This window comes from Corvus brachyrhynchos, unplaced genomic scaffold, assembly GCF_000691975.1.
Source record: "Corvus brachyrhynchos isolate BGI_N302 unplaced genomic scaffold, ASM69197v1 scaffold182, whole genome shotgun sequence".
In the NCBI taxonomy this organism is placed as follows: Eukaryota; Metazoa; Chordata; class Aves; order Passeriformes; family Corvidae; genus Corvus; species Corvus brachyrhynchos.
Window position 1 is genome coordinate 617,856 of NW_008236807.1, and position 5,327 is coordinate 623,182.

Consider the following 5,327-nt stretch of genomic DNA (forward strand, 5'->3'; position numbering starts at 1 on the left):
CTTTTCCATCCTCAAGCTGTTTTCCAGAGCCACAGCTTGGACGTGAATGACCAGGAACCCTTCCATGACCCACGAGTCAACAACAGAAGGGTTTCAATCCAAACATCTCTTAGATTTCCACCACTTTTTGGTGTCTCCAGCGGTTGTGTGTTTAGATTGGATATTAGGAAAAGTTTTTTCATGGAAAGCAATGGAACAGTGGATTCCCCATCCTTGCAAGTGTCCAAAAAATGTCTGGATGTGGCACTTGAGGATGTGGATTAATGGTGGACATGGTGGAGGTGGAGGAAAAGTTGAACTTTCCCAACCTTAACGATTCTATCCCGTGATTTTTTTGTCTCTCCAAGCTTTTCCCGGTTTCCATTCCCTGTGGAGAGGAGCAGGTATCATTCCCAAGGGGATCCCCGGCTTTCCTCCATCCTTCATCCTCAAGGGCAGCAAAGGTTTTATTCCTTTTGCCCTCTGGGCTTTCTCCTCCCCTCTCTGTTGACCTCAATGTTTGCCTGGTTAGGATTATTCCCTTTGGATTTGGCAGGGATTAGTAACACGTGCACTAAGGACTTGTGGTTAGTTCATCAGGCTTAATTAGGCCAAGCTTAAAGCACGCCCCATTGACACTGATCTCTTTCAGGGCTCAAAGCATGAAGTTATTTGGTAGAATTTGGCCACGTTGCTCATTTAAGCTTGACTTCCATCATCTGGAGCATCTCGGAATTTCCAGGGCCATAAAACCTCAGGCCAGAAACTCCACATGATTCGGGGGAGGTGTCACCATGAGGATTTTAAAAACCCCGAACCACCTCCAACCCGCTTTGTGTTTTCATCTAGGAAAAAAACAAAACCCCAAACAACCCGAAAGTAATGCCCTAAACCCCGAATGGGAGTGGCAACCTGCATTCCAAGGAATCAGCAAGTGTTCGGGAAGGTCACAACGTGCCAGGAATTCTGCCAGGTGAGCAACTCAGGGAATGTTCCAGAGCTCTTCCGTGGGATTCAGAGATACCCGAGCTGCTGCTCTGAGCCTCAAGTGATGAATTTCTAAACGGCCCAGAATTGATTTTTTTTATGGATTAAAAAAATTTAAGGAAATTAATTTGGACAATCCAGGTCATTCGGTTCCTCCCTCCTCATTCCTTGAATCTTCCGTAGCTGGGAATTGCTTGAGTTCTGTCATAGCCACAGAGCTTCAAACCACTTTGGATGATCCCGAACTAGAGAAGAGGAAGGAAAATGTGTTTTGCTTTTAAATCTTCCAAATGAGGCTGAGTGACAGCTTTCATCATTGTCCAGAACTTGGGATCATTGGAAAAGCAGGACTGGGAGTGATTGGAATTGTCAGCTCTGTCCGTGGCAATGGGAAAAGCTCCTGCTCCCAAATCCAGCTCCAAATAATTGGAATTGTCAGGCAGCTCCTGGGTTTGTCCATGGAAATGGGAAAAGCTCCTGCTCCCAAATTCTCCTTGGCTAAGCAGAAACAGGTCCCTGGCTACACCATCCCGATGCCCTTTTGACCCTGCTGGGAATTTCCTCCAGCAGCTTCCAAACATCCCCTTTCCATTAGGGAGTGGGAGAACGTGCAGGAATGAGATCCCTGGACACTGAAATGCCTTTCTGCCTTTCCAGCCACGCAGCAGAACTCAGAACACCGCGCTTCTTAATTAATAAAATAATTCCAATTAAGCTGAAATTGAGTTACTGTAAAACTCTGGATGCAAACTTCCCTCAAAGCAGCTTTGGTAGCTCTGACATTAAACACAGAGCAATCGTGGAATATCCCAAGTTGGAATGGACTCACCGGGATCATCCAGTCCAACTCCTGGCCTTGCACAGACACCCCAAAATCCCACCCTGTGCACCCCTGGGAACGGTGTCCAAACGCTCCTGGAGCAGCCTTGGGAATGTGCCCATTCCCTGGGAGCCTGCTCAGTGCCCCAGCACCCTCTGGGGGATGAACCTTTCCCTAAAATCCAGCCTCAGCCTTCCCTGGCACAGCTGCATTCCCTGGAGTTCTTAAGGCTGAGTTAAACTGCTCGTAATTTGCCCAGAGATTTTCCCAATCCTGTTTTTACATGGATATTTCCACATCCGGACAGGTGGGAAGGAAAAGTCTCTCTCTGTCAAGGGTCCATAAACAGCAGGAACAGGAATTTGATGATTTGGGGTCCTGCTGGACAAATTCAACCCCAAATTCCCTGAGAGCTGATGCTGATGGCTGGGAAGTGCACTGAGGTTCATGGAATCGTGGAATTCCAGGATGGTTTGTCTTGGGAAGGACCTTAAAGCCCATCCACTATCCCGGGTTGCTCCAAGCCTTATCCAACCCAACCTGGGACATTCCAGGGATGGGATATGGAGCACGTGGAAACCACAGGCAGTTCTCCAGGTCCCTGAGCAGAATAAAAACCAGGAAAGAGATTCCAAGGAATGTTTTCTACATTTTCCCAACATTTTACACTTCTCCAAGCAGCTCTGACTGGGAGACAAATCTTTACCTGGCTCCCTAAAACTCATTAAGGAATTTTAATCCATCTTTTTCCGAATTATTTTAAAAGGAATCTTTTCCTTAAAGCGTTTCCCTGATTCCTTTGAAATTAAAGGGAGAAGAATTAGGAATAAATAAAAATACATCCTCGTGCCCTCGCTGTTGCTACAGCTGGTTCCCATTTATTTTTTTTGGGAATGCAGAGGGAAAGCACAGCTGTGGAGATGCAAACAAAGGGGTGGCTCTGAGGCAGAGCTGTTTGGGGGGAATTCTGCTGGAATTGTGTCCCGCAATTCCAGTCCAGTCGAGCGGGACAGGATGGATCCGCCAGGGGTTTTATTTGGGATGAGAAATGAGGGGGAAATTGGATTGTCCGAACCTCCCGCCCTGATGGAAATTTTCATGATTTTTTCCAGGACAATAAAGAACATCCAGATTCCAGCTGATGCCCAAATGGTTTCTTTTAAAACATGATTTAATTATTTAATAATGATTATTAGATCAATGATATGGATTTCTTTTTGTGGTGAGGTTAATGGTTTTTCTTTTGGGAGCGCAGCCAGATCACCCCACTGCTTCAGCCTGGGAGGATGTGTTTGCAGGTGAAGTTTGGCTGAAGGAAAATGTGCAAAAATTGGCAAAAAATCGGCAAAAAATGGGCAAAAGCAAAGAGCAAAAATGAGCAAAAAAGAGAAAAAAAAATTAGAAAACAGTCAGAAAAAATGAGCAAAAAATCAGGAAAAACTCAGCAGAAAATCAGCAAAAATTAGCAAAAAAAAGGAGCAATAACTGAGAAAAAACCAGCAAAAATGAGCAAAAAAATCAGCAAAAAAAGAGCAAGAAAGGGAGCAAAAATCATCAAAAAAATCAGCAAAAATGAGCAAAAATCAGAAAAAACCCCAGAAAAATGAGCAAAACATCAGCAAAATGGGCAAAAAAACAGCAAAAAATCAGCAAAACCAAGAAAAAAAGCAGCAAAAACTCAGCAGAAAATTCACCAAAATTAGCAAAAAAATCAGCAAAAATTGAGAAGAAACCAGAAAAAATGAGCAAAAAATCAGCAAAAAATGAGCAAAAAAGGAGCAAAAATCAGAAAAAAAATTCAGCAAAAATGAGCAAAAAAAAAAAAAAGAGCAAGAAAAGAGAAAAAATCAGCAAAAAATGAGAAAAAAAGGGAGCAAAAATGAGCAGAAATCGTCAAAAAAATCAGCAAAAATGAGCAAAAAACAGCAAAAAAATCAGCAAAAATGAGTAAAAAAAGAGAAAAAAAAGGAGAAAAAAATCAGCAAAAAATGAGAAAAAATCAGCAAAAACGAGCAATAAACGAGCAAAAATCAGCAAAAAACCAGCAAAAAACCAGCAAAAAACCCAGCAAAAAGGAGCAAAAAAGGGTCCAAAAACCAGCACAAAATCAGGAAAAATGAGCAAAAATCAGGAAAAAAGAAAAAAAAGAGTGAAAAACGAGAAAAAAATCAACAAAAATGAGAAAAAAACCAGCCAAAAATCAGCAAAATACATGGATTTTTCCCTTCTTGGATCCTTCATGTGGAGCTGGACGGGATGACACCACGGCCAAGCACGGAGGGGCAGAAAACCAACCTGTGCCTGGCCAGAAACAGGGAAACCCCTGGAGATCCTTGGGAATTCTTGGAGAAATCATCCCTGCTTATCAGGAAGAGACGCCTGGGCCGAGCTTGGGGCCTCACTGGGTGGGACCTAAGGGACAAACTCTCCGGAGCATTTCCCTGCGATCCGAAATTAGGGAAGCAGCCCTGAGAGCTCCCTCCAAGGAGAACTCGGGCTGCCCAAAGGATTGGTTGGATCCACAAGTGGGATCAGCCTGGAGATCCCTGGGATTGTTCCAGCAGGGAATTCACTTGAAAAGACACCAAATGCCTTTAGGGGGATGAGGGTGTGGGAAGCTGGCAGATTTCCTTCCCAGGGAAAACAAAAAGGGATCATGAGAGGCAGTGGCTGGAAGCTGATTTCAGGGAAATTTGCCTCTGAAATGGAGCAGATTTAAGCAGGTGAACAATTAAAGATGGGAACAAATCATTGCTGGAATTGCAGTTTGGAAATGCCTGAATCCCCGTTTTTTCAGCTCGGCCAACACGTGGAAAAATCCCACATTTGGCTGAGCCTGAAGCAAAGGGAATTTTTTCCCCCCAACTTTTTTTTTTCCAGACCCCCAAAAATTTTCCGTCTACCCCAAAAATGAACATTAAATCCAATATTTTCTCTTCCCAGGGCCAAAATCTTTGGATTTTGAATTCCTCAGCAGCTTGGTGAGTCCAGCATTCATCTCCAGACCCTAATCCAGAATGTTTTGGGACATCCTCTGGGATAAGGATTTATCCCAGGGAATAGAACAGAAGCCGGTGCCCGACCACACGGAGGGGACAGCAACACGAAGAGCCAGCAGGGAATATTTAGGATTTGGGAGTGGGAAGGAGGCAGCAGCTGTGAGGTCTGGCTATAAAAAGCTCCTCTGGGGGGGTGGTCTCTGGTTGATCCCGTTCTAAATCTGGCCTGGAGCTGAAATCCCAGGAAAGTTCTCTCTGCCACCACCAGCTCCAGCAATTCCCTCTTTTGCTTCCCATTTCCCAAGAAAAAAAAAAAAAAACCAACCCAAAATTTTGGACTCAGAGTTGCCCAACAGGACATAATTTAGTGAATAAAGCACTCGAATTCCTCGTTTTCTCTTTTCTCCAGATTCTTTTTGGGAAGAAAAGATCTTGTTTGGGGCACTTTTTTTTTTTTTTTTTGGTTTAGGGCAGAAAAAGGAAAAACTGCTCTCCCAATCCACCTTTATTCCCAGCAGGCATTTGGGTGCTGGCAGCGGTTG